The sequence below is a fragment of the Cervus elaphus genome, chromosome 10, assembly GCF_910594005.1.
Source record: "Cervus elaphus chromosome 10, mCerEla1.1, whole genome shotgun sequence".
NCBI lineage: Eukaryota > Metazoa > Chordata > Mammalia > Artiodactyla > Cervidae > Cervus > Cervus elaphus.
In genome coordinates this window covers 55,656,647-55,679,799 of record NC_057824.1, presented here as the reverse complement: position 1 = coordinate 55,679,799, position 23,153 = coordinate 55,656,647, and the positions used below count along the sequence as shown (strand labels likewise).

General features: G+C 47.1%; 1 long non-coding RNA gene across 1 annotated transcript; it reads right to left on the bottom strand.

Moving 5' to 3' along the window:
- Positions 1-2,334: 2,334 nt before the first annotated feature.
- On the bottom strand, positions 2,335-22,505 carry LOC122701992. The gene is made up of 3 exons (XR_006343167.1): positions 18,845-22,505; positions 8,182-8,238; positions 2,335-3,318 (listed from the first exon to the last, which is right to left on the bottom strand). It is a non-coding gene; the product is annotated as an uncharacterized LOC122701992 (long non-coding RNA).
- Positions 22,506-23,153: the final 648 nt, after the last annotated feature.

Below are 23,153 nucleotides of genomic sequence, written 5' to 3'. Positions count from 1 at the left end.
CTGAGACCTGGAAGCAACCAAAATGTACATGGACAGCGGAACGAATTAAGACGTCATTTATGCATAGAATGGAACATGAGTCAGCCACGAAAAGAAATAATGCCATTTTCAGGGATAACCTAGAGCAATCATAGATTAATCTAGAACAATCATAGTAAGTGAAGTACTTCAGAAGGAGAAACTGAAACCAATGAGCTATTTTATAAAAGCAAAATACACACACAGTCTTAGGAAACAAGCATGGTTACTAAAGGGAAGTTGCGGGTGAAAGGGATAAATTAGGAGGTTGGGATTCATTTATCCTCACAAATACATATAGAATATAGAATCGACACAGACCTACTTTAGAAAGGGTGGTGTACTACACACTCGATAATAACGTGTATGTGAAAAATACAAAGATGAATCAGTATGTGTATGGCGATAACTGATGAAGAATCTCTCCACCTACAAACACAGCATTGTAAGTCAGCTATCCTCCAAAAGAAGTAAAAATGAAGTTTAAAAGAAAAAAGAAGGATTAATAAGCCACAGGCTTGTGGCATGTGCCAGAAGAAACCACGGACTAGGAGTCACCCTAACGCTCTGGTTACTGTGGTGACAGGAGTAGGACATGAAGAAATCCTGTCTCCTTGTGGCCATTTCCCACAACAGAAGCTTTAAAGCTATTGCTTATCCTGCAGTTAAATAAGAAAACGTTTTTACTCCTTGGCCTATTGATTCCTTCTCTACTTTAGCTGTTCCTGATCTACAGTCTGCATTGATAACTAAGTTTCCTTCTTTTCAGAAGAAGGACCTATTGACTGTTTTGAAACAACACAAAATGTAACAAAAATACAGGAACTTTATACCTTTGTGGAAAAAAATGTTTTCTGGGGGCAATAGAAAGGTGGCTTTAATCCCCAAGCTGGCAGAGGAGAGAATACGCTAGGCTTGTGCCTCAAGAACTGTGTCTCCCCCGATAGGGAATCAAGGGGATCACACAGCTGGGGCTCATAGTCGGAGGCTGGAGATAAAGAGCAAACGTGTAAGGATCCTGTATTCTTTCTTTTTGCATTGTTTCAAAACAGTCAGCAGGCTGGCGTCAGGGAGCCCAGTAGCTTGGGTCCGGCAGGCAGCCCCAGGGGTTGGGGCCGTTGCCTTTTGCAGATTGCACTGCGGCTTTCCTTACATAATGCAAAAAGAGGGACAAACAAACAACAAGAGAAGGTCTGCAGAGAGAGTAACGTAAAGTTAAGCATCACTTAACTTAAGGATGTGGCTAGCATGAAATTAAAAGATAATAGATGCAAAGTATGGCTCATGCAGAGTTAGAAGGCAATAGGTGCAGGATATCCCTGGAGAAAGCATGGCAACCCACTCCGATATTCTTACCTGGAGAATGTCATGGACAGAGGAGCCTGGCGAGCTACAGTCCATAGGATCACAAAGAGTCAGACAGACTGAGCGACTAACACACACACACACACACACACACACAGAGGTGCAGGATAGAGCTTACATAACAGGCTGGTCTTCTGAAAAGAAGGAAATTTAGTTATCATTGCAGACTGTAGATCAGGAACAGTTAAAGGAGAGAAGGATTCAAACGGCAAAAGAGAAAAAGAAAACTTTCTCATTTCACTGCCACACTTATGAACACTTCATATTCACAAGGACTGCTGGACTCTAAATGATACCGGCACTTTAAAAATGTCCATGGGTAATTAACTGAAAATGAATAAAAACTGGGCAGACTGTGAAGAAGAAAATTTCCCCAGTCAATTCCACACACACTAGTTAAAATCAAAGTCCATGAAAACGTGCTGCACACCAGGAATTGTAGACACGTGCAAATGAAACCACAGCCAGGGAACACTGCAGCCGTTTGAAAGGCCACCCTCAGTCTACAAAGGAAAGTAGCAGGAAAGACGCGAAGGAAAGAGAACACTCACGGTGCTGATGAGATGTAAACGCGGAGAATCACTATGGAGAGGAGTATGGAACTGTCTTGTTCTTTAATTTTTAGTAAGACAAACATATTGATTCCAGCCCAGGTCACAGGAAGACTTGCAACATGTCCTGCTCAGCGTTCCCTCACCGTCAGCACCAACAAGGGCAGAAGGTGCCTGAACAGCAGCTCAGCCTGAAGCCGGCAGACAGCCTAGGTGAGGGACGCATCAGTCAAGTCTGCCTCCTCAGGCAGTTATCGAGGCTCCCCGCCCCTCACAGCAAAGGGCTCCTTAACTCCAAATTCATCTTGCCAGAGAAGAGAAAAGAATCAGACATAAACTGTAAACTAAATCATGTATCTTTATTTCTAGATTTAAATATAAAAAATGAAGGATAAAAGCAGTAAAAAATACACTTAAAGTGAATAAATTACAAAGTAAATCAACGATATAGTCTGACACTTATAAAACAGAGGAGGAGGAGGGAAGCCGCACAAACTACCTTGAGTGAGGGCCCTTCACTGGTGGGTACCACCCAGGTTCTCTAGTCGACTCCGCCGCCAGACCCAGCTGCGGACGCCGGCGGGAACCAGAGCTGCTCTGCCCATCAACCCAGGAGGAGCCCTTGTGGCCGGGGAGCGAAGAGGATCCAAGTCTGCGCCTTCAGGCGCCTCTTCTGCCAGGCAACACGCAGAAGGCTCAGCCTGAGCCCTGCTCTTCATGTTCTCCTGCAGGTTAATGGTGTAAAATGAGGTGAAGAGCGAGCCTAGACGTTGGGCACCTCCCCTTTCTGCAGTTGTTTTATTTTCTTCTCCTTCTGTAAGGGACTTTTTTGAATCAAAAGAGAAAGGGCGCATTTCCACGGTTCTCCTCACTGGGATTTTGGGCTTCAAAGGTGCTCCGGCATGGGGCCATTGTTGGGCTCTTATCACTACTGACTGTTCCTTGTCCTCATCTTCTTGGGTGAGTGTTGGGTCCTTTTCTTCCCAACAAAGGCAGGAGTCCTGGGGGTCAGTGAGTGGAGTTTCTTTCTTTTCAGGAACACCTAACTAGATACAAGAAGGGTATTTAATTTAATTCACATAAATTCAAAGTGTTTATCCTCCAACACCCTCTCTTCTTGCTGTTTGATTCTTTTCTCCATTTCAAAATCAAAGCAAATAGACCTGGTGGGTGGCTTCTCAGGCAGTTTCTTAGGGAAAATGTGCCCAATGTAAAGAATTCCGGAATCCAGTTTCCGGGCTTCAAACTTGTAGAGCCCTGCTTCTACAGGATTACATATCTTGGATTTTGCATTTGTTTGCACCACCTCTTGCTGCATTTTTGTTCTCCTCTGACTCTTGCTTCTCTGTACTTTTTAGGATCTTCGTTATATGGGAAGAAGAACCTGAAAAAGAATAGATATGTGTTTATGCATGACTGAATTAAGTTCCTGCACACCTTATACAAACACAACATTGAAAATCAACTCTATTCCAGTATAAAATAAAAATGAAATTGCACAGAAAGAAAAAGAAAAAAGAAATGGCATGAAAAATGCTGCTGCCTTGTGGCCATTTTCCGTAACAACAAAGCTATGCTGATGGACACAATATTCAGACGGCCCGTAGAGTTGTGAGTGAAGAACACCCGCCTTCAAGGAATGCTCTAGGAGAGTTTATCAAAACACAGGGGTTCAAGAGTCAGTTGCAAGATGTTTCACTCATACTCTTTTAAAAAAATCACAGGAAACGATGTCAACATTGCTAAATATTAGAGAAATCCAAATCAATACTACAATGAGGTATCACCTCACACCGGTCAGAATGGCCGTTGTCAAACACTCTACAAAGAACCAAGGATGGAGAGGGTGGGCAGAAATGAGGACCCTCCTGCACTGATGCTGGGACATCCATTGGGCAGAGCCACTATGGAGACACCGTGTGTGCATGCTAAGTCACTTCAGTTGTGTTCGACTCTTTTCAACCCTGTGGACTGTAACCTGCCAGGCTTCTCTGTCCACAGGATTCTCCAGACAAGTTTACTGGAGTGGGTTTCCATTCCCTCCTCCAGGGGATCTTCCCAACCCAGGGATCGAACCTGCATCTCTTATGTTTCCTACACTGGCAGGTGGGTTCTTTACCATTAGCACCACCTGGGAAGCCCCATAGTTGCTAATATATGGGGGTGGGGGGGAGCTCACAACATTGTAAATCACCTACATGTGGTGGTGGTGGTTTACTCACGAAGCTATTTCTGACTCTTGCAATGGAATGTAGCCCAGCAGGTTCTTCTGTCCATGGGATTTCCCAGGAAAGAATACTGGAGCGGGTGGTCATTTCCTTCTCCACGGAGTCTTCCTACGCTGGGTTCAAACCCACATCTCCTGGCTTTGCAGATGGACTCCTTACTAATGAGCCACCAGGGATGCCCTCAAATTACATATATACTACAATCCAGATTATATTTTTTAACAATGCTGTGTACAGAAACTATAAGACAATGATACTAGAAATCAAAGACAACATAAACAGATGGAGAGATATTCCATGTTCCTGGGTTGGAAGAATCAATAGTGTGAAAATTAGTATACTATCAAATGCAATCTACAGATTCAATGCAATCCCTATCAAATTACCAATGGCATTTTTCACAGAACTAGAAAAAAAACATTTTCACAATTCATATGAAAACACAATAGATGCCAAATAGCCAAGCAATCTTGAGAAAGAAAAATGGAGCTGGAGGAATCAACCCTTCAGACTGGCACAAAAACAGAAATATAGACCAATGGAACAAGCTCAAAAGCCTAGAGATTAGCCCATGCACCTATGGGCACCTTATCCTTGACAAAGGAGGCAAGAATAAACAATGGGGCAAAGATAGTCTCTTCAATAAGTGATGATGGGAAAACTGGACAGCTACATGTAAAAGAATGAAATTAGAACACTTCTTAACACCACACACAAAGATAAACTCAGAATGGATTAAAGATCTAATTATAAGACCAGAAACTATAAAACTCTTAGAGGAAAACATAGGCAGAACACTCTGACATAAATCACAGCAAGAGCCTCTATGACCCACCTCCTAGAATAATGAAAATTTAAAAAAAAATAAATAAATAAACAAGTTGGACCTAATTAAACTTACAAACTTTTGCACAGCAAAGGAAACTATAAACAAGGAGAAAAGACAACCCTCAGAATGGGAGAAAATAATAGCAAATGAAACAACTGACAAAGGACTACTTCCCAAAGTATACAAACAGCTTATGCAACTCAACATCAGAAAAATAACCCAATCAAAAAGTGGGTAGAAGACCTAAAGAGACATTTCTCCAAAGAAGACATACAGATGGCTAAGAAACATATGAAAAAATGCTCAACACCACTCATTATTAGAGAAATGAAATCAAAACTACAATGAGATATCACCTCTCACAAGTCAGAATGGCCATCAACAAAAAAATTCTACAAACAATAAATGCTGGAGAGGGTGTGGAGAAAAGGGAACACTCTTGCACTGTTGGTGGAAATGTAAATTGAGACAGCCACTATAGAAAACACTATGGAGATTCCTTTAAAAACTAGGAATAAAACTACCACATGACCCAGCAATCCCACTACTGGGCATATACCCTGAAAAAACCACAACTGAAAAAGACACATGTATCCCAATGTTCACTGAAGCACTATTTGCAATAGCTAGGACGTGGAAGCAACCTAGATGTCCATTGACAGATGAATGAATAAAGGAGTTGTGGTACACATATACAATGGAATACTACTCAACCATAAAAAGGAACACCTTTGAGTCAGTGCTAATGATGTGGATGGAAACAGAGCCTGTTATGCAGAGTGAAGTACGTCAGAAAGAGAAAAATAAATATTGTGTATTAATGCATATATATGGAATCCAGAAAGATGGCACTGGTGAGCCTATTTGCAGGGCAGCAACGGAGAGGAAGGCATAGAGAACTGACTTGTGGACACGGGGGTAGGAAGGGGAGGGTGGGACTGAGGGAGACAGTGGCATGGAAACATGCACTAACATGTGTAAAAGGGGCAGACAGCGGGAATTCGCTGTGTGACTCAGGGAGCTCAAACCAGGGCTCTGTGACCACCTGGAGGGATGGGGGCGGAGGGAGGGGGGAGGGCGGCCCGTGAGGGAAGGGGCAACGTACACCTTTGACTGATCCATGCTCAGTATTGCAATTGTCCTTCAATAAAAAATAAAATTTAAAAATTGTATCTTAAAAAAGTGGAAAAGAAATGCTGACTCTATTTCCCTCGGGTGTGGTTACCAGTGCTGAGGTAACACCCCTGGAGCCTGAGTAGGTTTGGGTCCCAAGGCTGCAGTGTCCCGGGTCTGAGCAAGTCCCCTGGGCGCCAAGTCCCTGGGGGTGAAGTCCCACCTCCAGCCTCCTTCCTTACGGGTCGCCCCACCCACGGATGACACCACCTTCCACAGAGTGTTGTTGCAGGAATTGGGCTATGTCCAGGGGATAAAAGGTAAGGAGGAAGATGTCATGAAACACAAGAAGCCTTAGGTATTTCTTCTGGAACGTTCTGCTCTAAGCGACAATCCAGGAGAACGGCTTCCTCACAGGCTCTGGTTGCCTAAGTAACCGGAGTTGGGCAGGAAGAAATGCTGCCGCCTTGTGGCCACATCCCATAACAACAACTTTAAAACCGGTGCTGATGGCCTCTGAATATTCACAAGGCCTGCAGCTGGGAGAAAAAAAAACAAACACCTGACCACAAGTAATCTCAAGGGGTGAACCATTAAAAACAGAATTCAAAACAGGACCGATGTTCAAGAAGTCAGTTTCAACAGGTAAACTGTACTCGCACTGTATAAGATCACAAAGCACATGGAAACATACTCCACATGACTAATTATCAAATCAATGCAAATCAAAACAACACTGAGGAATCATCTCGCCATGGTCAGAATGACCATCATCAGAAAGATCCACAAGGAATAAATGCTGCAGAGGTCGGAGACAAAAGGGAATCTTCCTACACTCTTGGTGGGGGTGTAAATGGGTGCAGCCACTGTGGAAAACAGCACGGAGGTTCCTTAAAAATTCAACACACAGGTACCATATGACTCCACAATCCCCACTCCTAGGTCAAAACTGAAGAAAATAAAAATTTGAAATGACTTATGCATCCCTATTTTCAGAGCAGCACTATTTACTAGAGCCAAGACAGACAATCAACCAGCATGTACAGAGACTGACAAAGGAAAATTGAGTGAGATCCAAGACCCTGGACTACCCAGTCATAAACCAAAATAAAATAATGCCATTGGCAGAAGAACAGATGAACCAAGACATTGTCATACGCAGTGAAGTAAATCAGAGAGAAAAATATATATCATAAGATATCACTTAAAGGTGGAATCTATCAATCTATACAAATGAACTATACAAAATAGAAACAGACTCACAAACTTCAAAAACCAAAGATTTTTATGCTTATCAAAAAAAGTTATGAAGAGTGATAAATTAAGACTCTTGCATTAACACATATACACTAACTTATATCCAATAGATAATCAGAAAAGATATACTTAGTTGCACAGGGAATCCTATTCAACTCCCTGTAATAACCTATATGGGAAAAAGAACCCAGAGCAAGAATAGCTACACATCTATGTATATCTGAAGTAGTTCCCAGATATCTAAAACAAAGACAACACTGGAAATCCATGCTACCACAATATATAATAAAAATGAAAAATACAACAAAAAAAAGTAGGGCATGAAGAAAGCTGTAGGCTTGTAGCCACTGTCTATAACAACAACTTAAAAGCTGTGCTGATGGGCATTTAGGGCTTCCCCTGGTGGCTCAGCTGGTAAAGGATCCACATGCAATGCAGGAGACCTGGGTTCCATCCCTGGGTTGGGAAGATCCCCTGGAGAAGGGAAAGGCTACCCACTCCAATATTCTGGCCTGGAGAATTCCATGGACTCTTTAACATTCACAAGGCCTGTGGGGCTATCAGTAAAAAAAACTCTTGCCTTCAAGAAATGTCCTAGGCATGGTCATCAAAAAAGGATTCAAAACAGGGAGATGGTCAAGAAGCATGGTTTACTCAAATCCATTCAAAAAATGACACGAAAAATTGTATCAATAAATATAGAGAACTACAATCTAAACTACACCAAGGTATCACCACACACTGCTCAGAATGGCCATTGGTAAAAACTCTAGAACTGATAAGTGCTGGAGAATGTGTGGAGCAAAGGGAACCCTCTTACCCTGATGCTGGCAATGTAAATCGAGAACAGCCACTCTGGAGAACAGTGTGGAGCTTCCTTTAACAATGAAAAGAACAATGAAATTAGAATACTCCCTAACACCACACACAAAAATAAATTCCAAACAGATCTGAACAAAAGGACAGGTACTACATGACTCTTGAGGCAAACACAGGCAGAACATGCTTTGACATAAATCTCAGCAAGTTGTTTTTCATCCACCACTTACGCTAATGAAAAATAAAACAAAAATAAACAAATGGGACCTAATTAACCTTAACAGCATTTGCACAGCAAAGGAAATCCTAACGGAAAGAAAAAGACAAGCTTCCAAATGGGATTTCACTCCAAAACATAGAAATAGCTCGTGCAGCTCAATATAAAAAACACACACAAATAATTTAATTTTAAAAATTGAACCAAAGATCTCAGTGGACATTTCTCTGAATAAGGCAGACACAGGGCCATAAAACACATGAAAAGATGCTCAGCTCAGTTCAGTCACTCAGTCGTGTCTGACTCTTTGTGACCCCATGGACTGCAACACACCTGGCTTCCCTGTTCATCAGTAACTCCCAGAGCTTGCTCAGACTCATGTCCATTGAGTCGGTGATGCCATCCAACCATCTCATCCTCCGTCATCCCCTTCTCCTCCTGCCTTCAATCTTTCCCAGCATCAGGGTGTTTTCAAATGAGTCAGCTCTTTGCATCAGTTGGCCAAAGTATTGGAGGTTCAGCTTCAGCACCAGTCCTTCCAATGAATATTCAGGACTGATTTCCTTTAGGATGGATGTGTTTGATCTCCTTGCAAGATGCTTAGCATCACTAATTATAAGAGAAAGGCAGATCAAGTCCAAAGTGATATCACCTCACACCGGTCAGAGTGAGTTAGGAGACAGACGGGCTCTGGTTAGACATTTACAGCTGGCCTCTTGCTTACATTCCATGGGGTAGGAAGAAGTGGGCTGCAGACTGAATACTCACAACTGTTAACATTTCCTAAGACGAGAGACGGGGGGCTCCAGTTAAGGCATTAACATCAGCCTCCTGTTTGCCCTCCAAAATGGAAGTAACAACAGAAACAGGGTAAACAGCCAGGGTTTGTCTTTTGTAAACACGTTAAGGTAATAGTCATGGCAATAGTCAAGGCAAGGACAAAGAGGGGTCAAAACCCCATGTGAGTAAAGGATTAAGGGATCTCCCTTCCCCCACTTTTTGGACAAGGGAGACACTACACATGTGCAGAAAGGCTCTTTGTGGGTCAAAGGTCAAGGAATAATGCCAGGCCATAAGGAGCTGCTTCTCCCAGAAGCCTTCACTTCGAGACCCCTCATGGCTGAGGGGTGTGTGCACACCCGGGGGAGGGTCCCAGGTTAGGTCAGGTGTGGAAAAAGAAACAAGATAATTGGCCTGAAGGAAGACAAAGACCTGGAAGAACTGCCCTACATAAATGTCTTGACCGCCTCTGTACTGACCTCCTCACAAGGGAGGGTGCCCACACCCCTTCTTTCCGGGTGTGCAGCTCTGCCTCGCTTCTGTCTTGACTGAACAAACCGTTTCTGTGTGTGCTCTTCCACTTCTTGTTGTGCTGTATGTCTAACGATAAACTCTGTACCTGCATTCACAATTTCTGCCTCTGTGACAGATGCATTTCTCACTGAGGGCAAAGATCCAGGGAAAAAGAGCTTCTAGCCTCTAGCCCTTGCTGGCCTGGTGGTTAGGATTCCTGGTTCTCATCCAGGCTTCCCAGGTTCAATTCCTGGGCAGGGAATTAATATCTCACTTCACGCCACTGATCCCTGCTGCCTCGCTGAGATCAGAAGGGCCATCTCAAAAATCTCCAACAATAAACCCTAAAGTGGGTGTGGAGAGAGGGGAGCTCTCCCACAGTGTTGTTGAAAATGTAAATCAGAACATCCACTAGGGAGAATAGTGTGAAGGTTCTTTAAAGAACTAAACGTGTAAGTTCATGGGCCCAGCCATCCTATGCCCGGTCCTGGGTCCTGGGGACACCAGAGTTTTAAGGACACCTGCACCCTGCAGTCACGGCCGCACTGGGCACAGTAGCCAAGGCACGGAGCAGCCCAAGAGTGAAAGGAGAGAAGATCAGAAAAGAAACAGGGTACGCGGACTCAATGCAATACTGCTCAACCACCAGGACGGATGAGATAATGCCATTTTCAGTCACAAAGGAGAAAATAAAGGTGATCATATTAAGTGAAGTAGAAAGACAGGAAAAGACCAGGATTATATGATATCCCTTCTAGGTGAAATCTAAAAATGGATAAAAATTACATCTTTTCCAAAGAGAAACAGCCTCACATAGAAAAGAAACATGGTTACCAAGAAGGAAAGGGGGTGAGAAGTTAGCTGGTTCATATACACACTCCTAATTATGAAATAATCCAGAAGGACCCACTGTATAGCATGTGGAACCCTAGTCAACACTCTGCAATAAACTATATGGGAAAAGCACACAAAAGGAACATATAGATGTCTATACATAAGTGAATAAGTCAAAGTCGCTCAGTCGTATCCAACTCTTTGTGACCCCATGGACTGCAGCCTGCCAGGCTCCTCTGTCCATGGAATTCTCCAGGCAAGAATACTGGAGTGGGTTGCCATTTCCTTTTCCAATAAGTGAATAAAGTTGCTGTCTGTTGCCGGGAAAAATCCACAACATTGTAAGTCACTTATATTCCCCAATTCAAATGATACAATAAAAAAAAAAAGAAATGGAAATGCTGGCTCTAGGCCCCTCAGACATGGTGGCCTAGGCTGGTGTCACATCCCTGGAGACTGAGCAGACTTGGGTCCCAAGGCTGGAGTGTCTTGGATCTGAGTGGTCTAGGAGGAAATGCCTGACAATGAGCCCTCTACCGAAGGACCCCGGGGATCTCCAGCTCTGGGAGTGGGGGGAGGTCCTCCTGCAGCCAAGCCAAGCCTGCTGCACCCAAAGGCTGCTGCAACTTCTGGGATGGGAGAGTTTGAAAAGTCCCCTGGTCTCCAAGACTCCTGGTAGTGGGGATCCCAATTCCAGCCTCCTTCCTTGGGGTTAACCCCACTACAGACGACATCACCCTCTGCAGAGTGGAGTTGCAGGAATTAGCATGTGTCCGGGAAATAAAGGTTAAGGGGGAAGAAACCAAGAGACACAACACGCCCTGGCTCTTTGTTACTTCTGCCCCTTGCCGCTGAAATCGACAATCCAGGAGCAAGGCTTTCCCCCAGGCTCTGGTTGCCTGAGTAACCAGAGTTGGGCAGGAAGAAATGCTGCCGCCTTGTGGCCATTTCTCAGAACAACAACTTTAAAACAAAGGGCTTCCCTGGTGGCTCAGAGGTTAAAGCGTCTGCCTGCAATGCAGGAGACTCTGGTTCGATCCCTGAGTCGGGAAGATCCCCTGGCGAAGGAAATGGCAACCCATTCCAGTATTCTTGCCTGGAGAATCCCATGGAGGGAGGAGCCTGGTAGGCTACAGTCCATGCGGTCGCAAAGAGTCAGACACGACTGAACAACTTCACTCACTCACTCACTCACTCACTCAATGATCTCAATATTCACAAGGCATGCAGGGCTGGAAAGGACAAAGGCCCTCAAGTAAAGCCCTTAGGGTAAAGCACCAAAAAAAGAATTCAAAACCGGGTGGATGTTCAAGAGGCCAATTTCAACAGGTAAACTATACTCACACTGTATTAGATCAAAAAGCACGTGAAAACACACTCCACATGGCTAATTATCAAATCAATGCAAATCAAAACAACACTGAGGAATCACCTCACCATGGCCAGAACGCCCATCATCAGAAAAAGCCACAAAGATTAAATGCTGCAGAGGTCGGAGACAAAAGGAGATCTTCCCACACTCTTGGGGGGTGTAAATGGGTGCAGCCACTGTGGAAAACAGCATGGAGGTTCCTTAAAAATTCAACACACAGGTACCATATGATCCAGCAATCCCAGCCTTGGGCTCAAACATGGAGAAAAATATCATAATTTGAAATGCCTCATGCACCCCTATATTCAGAGTAGCACTATTTACTAGAGCTGAGATAAAGAATCAACCAACAAGGCCAGAGAGTGAAAAATGAAGACTAAGTGAGACAGCTAGATATTGGAATACTCCTCACATGTAAAACAGGATTAATTAAAGAAATAATGTCACGGAGCAGCAGAGACAGACCAAGACATGACCATGTGCAGTGAAGTCAATCAGAGACAGAGAGAAATATCATCAGGTATCACCTACAGGTGGAATCTATCAATTTATACCAAAGAATTACTATACAAAACAGAAACAGACCTACAAACTTTGAAAACCAACTTACGATTACAAAAAAAAAAAAAAAATAGGAAGAAGGATAAATTAAGACTTGCATTATCACATACACACTAATATGCATCCAAGAGATCATCAGAAAGGACATACCGAGTTGCACAGAGAACCTACTGAACACACTTTTCAGAGCAAGAATAGATATACATCTATATATCTGAATCAAGTTCCTGGACACCTAAAAAAAACTACATCAGAAATCCGTGCTATTCCAATATATAATAAAGAAAGTCAATGCCTAAGAATGTTCAAACTGCTGTACAATTGCACTCGTTTCACATGCTAGCAAGGTAATGCTCAAAATCCTTCAAGTTAGGCTTCAACAGGACATGAACTGATATCTTCCAGATGTACATGCTGGGTTTAGAAAAGGCAGAGGAACCAGAGATCAAACTGCCAACATCCATTGGATCATAGAAAAAGAAAGGGAATTCCAGAAAAACATCTACTTCTTCACTGACTACACTAAAGCCTTTGACTATGTGGATCACAAAAAACTATGGAAAATTTTTAAAGAGATGGGAATACCAGATCACCTTACCTGCCTCCTAAGAAACCTGTATACATGTCAAGAAGCAACAGTTAGAACCTGACATGGAACAACAGACTGGTTCAAAATTGGGAAAGGACTATGTCAAGGCTGTATACTGTCACCCTACTTATTTAACTTATATGCAGAGTACATCATGAGAAACATTGGACTGGATGAACCAGAAGCTGGAATCAAGATTGCTGGGAGAAATATCAGTCACCTCAGATATGCAGATGACACCACCCTTATGGCAGAAAGTGAAGAAGAACTAAAAAGCCTCTTGATGAAAGTGAAAGAGGAGAGTGAAAAAGTTGACTTAAAACTCAACATTCATAAAACAACAATCATGGCATCCAGTCCCATCACTTCATGGCAAATAGAGGGGGAAACAGTGACAGACTTTATTTTCTTGGATTCAAAATCGCTGCAGATAGTGACTGCAACCACAAAATTAAAAGATGCTTGCTCCTTGGAAGAAATATTATGACAAACCTAAACAGTGTATTAAAAAGCAGAGATATCAGTTTGTTGACAAAGGTCAGCCTAGTCAAACTATGGTTTTTCCAGTAGTCATGTATGGATGTGACAGTTGGACCATAAAGAAGCCTGAGCAGTGAAGAACTTATGCTTTCACTGAAGAAGACTCCTGAGAGTCCTTTGGACAGCAAGGAGATCCACCAGTTCATCCTAAGGGAAATCAGTCCTGAATATTCACTGGAAGGACTGATGCTAAAGCTGAAGCCCCAGTATTGTAGCCACCTGATGTGAAGAACTGACTCCTTGGAAAATACCCTGATGCTGGGAAAGACTGAAGGTGGGCAGAGAAGGGGACGACAGAGGACGAGATGGTTGGATGGCACCACTGACTCAATGGACATGAGTTTGAACAGGCTCCAGCAGTTGGTGATGGACAGGGAAGCCTGGCGTGCTGCAGTCCATGGGGTCACAGAGTCAGATATGACTGAGCAACTGAACTGAACTGACTTCTTTGGGATTGGAATGAAAACTGACCTTTACCAGTCCTGTGCCACAGCTGACTTTTCCAAATTTGCTAGCATATTGAGTGCAGCACTTTCACAGCATCATCTTTTAGGATTTGAAATAGCTCAACTGGAATTGAGCTCCAGTTGCTTTGTTCCACTAGCTTTGTTTGTAGTGATGCTTCCTAAGACCCACTTGACTTTGCATTCCAGGATGTCTGGCTCTAGATGAGTGATCACACTCTTGTGTGATAACAGTGTGATAGCACACAGTGTGATAACACTGTGGTTATCATTAAGGTCTTTTTTATATAGTTCTGTATATTTTTGCCACCTCTTCTTAATATCTTCTGCTTTTGTTAGGTTCATACTGTTTCTGTCCTTTATTGTGCCCATCTTTGCATGAAATGTTCTCTTGGTATCTCTAATTTTCTTGAAGAGATCTCTAATCTTTCCCATTCTATTGTTCTTGGTTCCTCTATTTCTTTGCATTGATCACTGAGGAAGGCTTTCTTATCTCTCCTTGCTAGTCTTTGGAACTCTGCATTCAGATGAATATATCTTTCCTTTTCTCCTTTGCCTTTCACTTCTTTTCTCAGCTATTTGTAAGGCCTCCTCAGACAATCATTTTGCCTTTTTGCATTTCTTTTTCTTGGGGATGGTTTTGATCACCGCCTCCTGTACAATGTCATGAACCTCCATCCAAAGTTCTATCAGATCTAGTCCCTTGAATCTATTTGTCACTTCCACTGTATAATCATAAGGGATTTGATTTAGGTCATACCTGAATGGTCTAGTGATTTTCTCTACTTTTTTCAATTTAAGTCTGAATTTGGCAATAAGGAGTTCATGATTTGAGCCACAGTCAGCTCCTGGTCTTGTTGTTGCTGACTCTATAGAGCTTCTCCATCTTTGGCTGCAAAGAATATAATCAACCTGATTTTGGTATTGACCATCTGGTGATGTCCATGTGTGGAGTCGTCTCTTGTGTTGTTGGAAGAGGGTGTTTGCTATGACCAGTATGTTCTCTTGGCAAAACTCTGTAATGAATTATGACAGATACGAAAATCAAAACCACAACAAGGTATCACTCTGCACCAGTGTGAAAGGTCATCATGAAAAAATCTACAAACAATAATTGGTTTAAAAGGCATGGAGAAAGGGAACCCTTTTATGGTGATGATGGCATGTAAATGGTAAGAGTCACTATAGAAAGGGTGTGGAACAGCATTTAAGAGATAAAAAGAGCCACCTGGAGATCCTGCAGACTCACTCCAAAGAGTGTTTTAGGAGAATACCAGATTGTGAAAAGGCACATGCAGCCAAGTGTGCACTGGACTACAATTTACAACAGCCAACAAATGGCTAATCCCATTAACACTAAAAAAAAAAAAAAAAAAAACTAAGAAATAATTGTGAAGTTCACAGTCCAAAAGCATAAACTCACTAAACACTGAGACCTAATCTTAGAATCACAGCATGTGTCCTCCCCAACACAGCTCACCAGCACATCACTTATTTCACTTGTCTGCAGGTGAAGTAAGATGTACTTTTCAGGAAAATGAAGGATGTTCTCTTGGTTCTCAAAGACTCCCAAAGACTCTGTATGCTTCTGGAGGCTGCTGAAGCCTCCAGTCTTTGAGGGCAGTGATGAGAAGGGACCTGGGCTCAAAACCATCCAGCACTCACTCCTTGAGGGTGCTGAGGGTGACCCGTGTCCACCCCATGGGTGCCATGGGGCCTGAAGCCCCCTTATCACCTGTGCTGGGAGGGACCCCAGGCACCCCACTGGACCAGCGGGGGCTTGGTGGGCGGGCTACAGACTTCATCAGGTACATGATTTACAAATATATTGTGCCATTTTGGATGGTGGATCATTTTTTTCCTTGCTCCTTTTATGCACAGCAGTTTATCGTATTGAGGAAGTCCACTTCATCTATTTTGTCTTTTGTTGCTTGTGCTTTTGATAGCAGATCAAAAATAAATCATGGCCAAATCCAAGGTCATGAGGGTTAGGGACTCACTTTCATGTTTTATTCTAGGAGATTTATAATTTTGGTTCTTACATCTAGGGCTCTGATCCCTTTTGAATTGATTTTGTATTTGGGGGAAGCAAGGGTCCAACTTTTTTCTTTTGCATATGAGACACCTATACTAATTTTGGGGAGAAAAAAAATTGCAAATGATGTGACCAAAAAGGGTCTAATATCCAAAATATACAAACAGTTTATACAACTTTTAAAGAAATCAAAAAATGGGCAGAAGGTCTAAATAGACATTTCTCCAAAGAAGACATACAGATGGCCAGTATACCCATGAAAAAATGCTCCACATTGCTAATTATTAGAGCAATGCAAATCAGAACTCACCTGATAGTGGTCAGAATGGCCATCACTAAAGAGTCTACAAATAACAAATGCTAGAGGGCGTGTGAGGAAAAGGAAAGCCTCCCACCCGGTTAGTGAGAATGTAGTGCAGCCACCATAGAAAGCAGTATGGAGGTTCCTCAAAAAACTAAAAAGAGAGTTGCCAGATGAACCAGCAATCCCACTCCTGGGCACCAACAGATCACCTTGGTATGAGTATTTGGAGGAACCAAATATTGCGCATAAAACAGGTCTTCAGTGACTGGCACCCTTCCGGTTAACAGGCAGTGAGCACAGCTGGGGTCTGGCTTCAGCTCCAACCCCAGATCAGAGCCCTGTCTGTGTGTGACTGGACTGCTCTAGGGTGCTGTGTGCATGTGGGCCAGCCAGCAGGAAAGGTGGTGGGCCGTCTGAGCGTTCCCATCAACTGTTGTCCTTGTGTGGGGTCCCCCTTGCTCTCCAGAGGCCACAGCTCCCCTAATTTCATCTTCTCGTTCTCTGGGTGAAGACCCAGTTTTCCCAGGAGCACTGTCCACACACCCCAGACTGGAAGCCACAGAACACTCTTCAAACAGCCCTTCGTCTAGAACCTGTCTGCAGCGGCTGCTCACCCCCTGATGCCTTCAAGCAGCTCCTTTGTGCATTTTGTGCAGATTTTCTAGTTGTTTTCTGTGAGGGGGTGAATGTACGTGATCTTACAAAGTCATCACAGGAAGGAGAACCAGCAATTACCCATCCACTTTTAGAACTGCCTGGTCACAAACCTCACATGCTTTGAGTCACACTCGGAAAAAGCATACATTTCATCTATGTCAAAGGTCACGATGGTTTCACTGCAAGGGACTGGAAAAACAGACCACTGTCTTCACAGAGGGCACAACGGGAGTGCAGCGGGGAAGCTGCAGAGCCCTGGGGTTTGCCAGCAGAGGACTGGGCTGCACAGACGAGAAGAGAGGGAGGCGGGGAGAGGGGGACCTCCTGCAAGCGTTTCAGACCTCCGTTTCCAGACTCCCACTTTCCGCACAGCAATCTGCTCTTTTCCACCAGCTGTCTCCTCTCCTTTCTTCCAGGTCTTCAGGAAAAATGAAGCAAACCTTTTCTCCCCACAAACCTTCATCATGTGAAGAGGCTCTCCCTTGACTTGACTTGCCTTCCTTCTCCATATATTTCCTTGACTTGCCCAGCCCACCTTCTCCATGGCTACTCCCTGGCCCTGCCCCTGCCCTCAAAGAGCCCCTGTGGTCAGCTCTTAATGGACTCTCCAGTGACAGTTCCCCATTAAATCAGAGGAGTCTCTGCTGGACACCCAACCACTTCCACTATGTGCCCACCGGCCCCACTCACCCCCACTCTGTGCCCACCTGCCCCGCCCATCTCCACTCTGTGCCCACCCAGCCCCACTCACCCCCACTCTGCGCCCACCTGCCCCGCCCATCTCCATCCTGCCCACCTTCGGGGGTCTTCCTATTTCCTCCGGCCCCATACGCCTCATGGAGTCACACCAAGGTCTCTGCATTCCTGTAACTCACAGGCTGCCCCAGGCCTTACCCACCCCTTTGCCTCTGCCTACAGCCACCTCATCCATCTGGCCCTCCTTCAGCTCAAGGCCCATCTCCGTGTCCACTCCCCGGAAAGGCTCTCTGGCCCCAGGATGAGTTGGGGGCCCTCCTCCTGCTCCGGGTCTTAGCTCTGGCCACCACAACCAAACGCCACATCTGGTGGCTGGCAAACAGCGCACATGGACTGCTTACAGTCTGAAGGCAGGGAGCCCGGACCAACGTGCTGGTGAGCCTGCCTGTTTCATGACAGCTGCTTCCCACTGTGCACCCACCTGGTGGGAGCAGGGAGGGAGCGCCGAAGGGCCTCATCGGGGGCCCAGATCCTTCTTGAGAGTCCCACCCCCAACGGTGCCCCGCTGAGCCCCACCCCAACAGTGCCACGCTGGGTGCTAGGACTTAACACGTGAACCTGGGAGACACAGACATGCAGAGACAGCAGCCTTTGACATACACTTATCACTGCTCTTTCCACTTTAATTAGGGATCAGTGGTTTCCTTGACAATAAAACCTCTTCCAAAAACACTCAGTTCCTCGAGGTGGGAGCCCAGGCATTCATCCTCCGGACACCGGGCCGGGGTGGCCTGTGCCCGTGGGGAGGGAGTACAGCTGTCGTCACACACCCGGGCTTGGGTGCCACCCAGAGCTGGAGTGGAGTCCTGCCTCCTGCCCTTCCTCACTGTGACCTCGAGGGAGGTGCCTGCGTCCGTCTACCCATCTGTGTAACGTCACGTGTGTTGACTGCTCACACCTGGGTGTGTTCATTTCCACACACCCAAGTGGGCACACACACACACATACATACACGCCAGACCCCAGGGATCCACAGAACATGGTCATCAAGAAAAGAAGGTGTGGCCCTAAATGACCACAGGGTCAGGAGCACAGTTCTGACCTTCAAGGGATGGAGAAGCTGTGCCTGGGCGTTGGGAGCAGAGATCCTAATTCTTGCAGCTGAAGGTGCTGCTGTGAACAGCAGCTGGAGGTGCACTTTGTCTCTGCAGATGGGCTGAGGCGGTGTCATCGGGAACTCAGCGCGGCTGGAGAGAAATATTCCAGTGCTGACCCCAAACTTTTGCTAGAATTCCCTGGTATCCAAGGAAACTCTCAGGAACAGAAAATCTGGCCCATTCTCGCCAGGTCAGCAGGAAGCATGAGGGCGGGTTCAGCCGACAGAGTCACGTGAGGGGCGGTGAGGGGCGGTGAGGGAGGGTCGCGGGGATCCAGGGGGAGGCAGACGGGTCTGAGGAGGCCGGCCCGACGCCGCCCCGCCCTGCGTGCGTCTCGCGGGAGGCCAGGCCTGCAGCGGCCGCGGCGGACCGGCTTCTCGGCTGGACCCTCTCACTCACTGCCTGTGACCCTCTCAGAAAGGACCCTCCAGGCCCTGGGTCAGCTCTTGGTCCCTGAGCTTCTTCCTAGAGTCGCCGCGGAGTCACCTAAACAGTCCAGACTGACTTTGCCCATCTTTTAAATATGTTTTGAGTAGAGCAGAGCTGATTTAAAAAACATAAATCATGTCTGTTTTGGCCAAAGACAGTGATTTCTACAGGTTTGAAAAATAAATGTTTAATCAAAATAACACCGCTGCAATGAGAGCAGGGTTGAGGCCCATCTGAGCCTGGAGGGGTGCGTGGGGCGGGGGAGCAGCTGGGGCGAACACCTGCCTGGGGCCCCTAGGGTGAGGCCCCCGCGGCTGCAATGGACCCACAGAAGCAGTGACCTGGGTTTCACAGTGGACAACAGACCTACAAACGGAGAAGCTTAGGAATAACTGCTCCTTCACTAGCTCAACGTGCAGCAAATTTGAGGACCTCTTCTGGACTCACATTGGGCCACAGTAACTATTTTACCCTGGGATGTGGTCCCTGGAGCCCCAGGCTGGGTGGAGCATCACGCTCACCACGGGAGATTTCAGGGCAAACTGTGCTGTGACCTGGGGCCCTGGTGAGTCTCCAATGGTCAAGATGAGGCACCCCCTTTGTCTCCTAGTTTATATTCATGTTCTCAGTGGCTCCAGGGAGACTCTAAGGCACAGGCAGGTCTGGGCACGTGGAGGCCCAGGCCCACATGCCTGCCTCTGAGTGGCCTTTCGGTAACAGAGCCAGGCAGACAAGCAGCAGAGTGGAGCTGGGGCAGGAGCCACCAGCGGGGGCGGCCTGGGCCACAGGTCAGCGCACCAAGCCAGAGGGAGCCCTGGTTAGAGATCACCACCACACTGAGCTTTACAGGCACATCTGCCCGTGGGCAGGCGGGGAAGAACGTCAGTAAACGGCACAGGCTTCTCTCTGGGGTGATGAAAATGCCCCACAATGGACCAAGTGATGGCTGCTCTTGTCCATGGGTAAACCAAGACCGTCGACGTGACCCTTTAAGTGGGTGCATGGTGTAGTCTGTGAATTAAAACTCAATGAAGCTGTTTAAAATGAATGAACAAATAAAGGGATGAAAAAACATCAAATACAATAAAAGTGAGGAAAGGAAAGAATCCGTGATCACCTAGCACGTGACGCTGGAGGTTGCCGTGGCACCGGAATCGGGCAGCCTGAGCCAGCGGCCTCCATTTACTCTCCTGTGGAAGGAGGTGTACCAGCTGTCCACCCCTAGGCTGGCTCCCAGTGTGGGGGGGTTTGAAGGCTGCTGTCTTCAGCATAGTCTGATACAGAGGGCATTCAACAGTCACTGTTTTCTTGAGCCAAGTATTAATAAATGACTGAGATTTTCTGAACCACTGTGATGACAAGTTTCAGCGGTGGTCAGAGGGCCCTTTGTGCGGCACGGAGGGGTCTGAGAAGGACTCAGATGGCCCTGAGCTGGCGCCCCCAGGGCCCCCAGGAGCACCAGCCGGGGCAGCCACAGGGCTGGGGGACGGCCTCCCCCAACTCCCGCCCACCACGTGGAGGCCCTTCCCCCTCTGTCCCCTCCAAATGGAAGAAGTGTGACCAGGCCCCAGCTGGTTCTGGGTGAGCCGAGCGAAGTGAGTCAGCAAGCGATTTCCCAACCCTGAGCCCCGAGGCAGGGGCCACAGGAGCTGCGTGGTCAAGGTCAGTATGCACGTGCCTGTGGGCAGGACTCAGGCCTCCCCAGCTGTGTGCAACCTCCTGCTCTAGCTGGGAAAACTGAGGCCCAGGCGGGATGGGCCAACCCAGGCCTGCAGGCATCTCATGCAGGCCAGGACTGCAGCCCCTCGGTCAGGGCACTTTGGTTTCTCGAGTGTCACACTTACAGAGCAAAGCACAGATATGCTGAGAGCACAGCTTTATAAACTGAGAACTTTGCTGTCCACACCCAGACCAAGATGTACAAAGTTCCAGCACCTGAGAAGTCTAAACACCTTTCAGTCGCCATCCCCAAGAGTAACCACCTCCCCCACTCCCACCATCACGGGCCTGCTTGCCTGTCAAGGTCGTGCTGTGGGCACCCTGCTTCCGCCACGGGACTGACATTTGGGAGGTGTACTCACCATGTGTGCATGCTCACTCTGCTCTCGAGGGGCCTCCGACTCCTGAAGTCACTGGTCCTGGGGTGGGTGTGCACTTGCCTCAGGAGATAGCTGAGCGTTTGCCCAGAACAGCTCTAGCTTTTCCAAGTGTCCCCCTCTCACCCACAGGAAGAGAGGGCTCCAGGTGCCCCACACCCTGTCCAACTACAGGAGACACAGGTGGCCCCCCTGTGAATCTCCTATCTGGAGGCTGCCGGGTCTGCCCTCCACTGAGCACCCGGAGATCACTCAGATCCACCATCAGACACATACTGACCCCACTGCTGGGCTCAGGGGTCCAAGGGAGGGGAAACGTCTTGTTTTGAGGACTCGAGTTCCCCCATCCTTGCTCCCAGATGGGGCTCAGGGAACAGCATCAAGGTGAGCAGTCGAGGGCTAGGCCCCACCTCTGCCCTGCATGGGCCAGCCCACCCTCAGCTGCAGACACGCAGGGGACAGCCCAGACCCCCTCCCCTGGGGACGGGGGGACAGACACAGCAAGAGGGGCATGGGTACACAGGGCAGGCCATGCCGACTGGATCCACAGGGCTGGGCCTGGGCCCTGCCCACTGCCCGTCCTTTAAAGTGACCAGCGGGAGCAGCTGTCACTCATGGGCAACGGCACGGCTCTGGGCCAGTCCTCCAGCAGCCCTGCAGGGGACCCCAGGCCACCAGGGGCAGCCTGCGGCCTGCTGCTGCCATGAGGATGAAGGCTGGTCTTCACAGCAAGCTGACACTCTGTCCCAGGTGTTCCTGCATGTGTTAGCTGCTGCTGTCTCCTAACAGGTCTACAGAACAGGTGCTGTTATCACACCCACCTCAGAGATGGAGAAACCGAGGCACTGAGAGGTCGAGTGACTAGCAGGGTCTGACGCCAGGCCCATGGGTGCCACCGGCTATGGCCAGACACGTGCGTGGGGCTCCTCCTCCTGCAACTAGGGTCACCATCAGGTCCCCTACACACACACACACACACACACACACACACACACAGTCCAGACCCCCCCCCCCCAACACACACAGGGTCAGAGACCACACACACACAGGGTCCAGACACCCCCCAACACACATACACAGGGTCCAGAGACCACACACACACACACATACACAGGGTCAGAGGCCACACACACACACACACACACAGAGTCCAGACACCCCCCACACACATACACAGGGTCAGAGACCACACACACACACACAGGGTCCAGAGACCCCCCCCCCCCGCCACACACACACACAGGGTCCAGACACCCCACACACATACACAGGGTCAGAGACCACACACACACACACACACACACACACACACACAGGGTCAGAGACCACACACACACACACACACAGGGTCCAGACACCCCAACACACACACACAGGGTAGAGACCACACACACACACACCCCCACACACATACACAGGGTCAGAGACCACACACACACGCACACACACACATACACAGGGTCAGAGACCACACACACACACACAGGGTCCAGACACCCCAACACACACACACACACAGGGTACAGAGACCACACACACACACACACACACACACATACACAGGGTCAGAGACCACACACACACGCACACACACACATACACAGGGTTAGAGACCACACACACACATACACAGGGTCAGAGACCACATACACACACACACACACACACACACACACAGGGTCAGAGACCACACACACATGCACACACACACATACACAGGGTCAGAGAC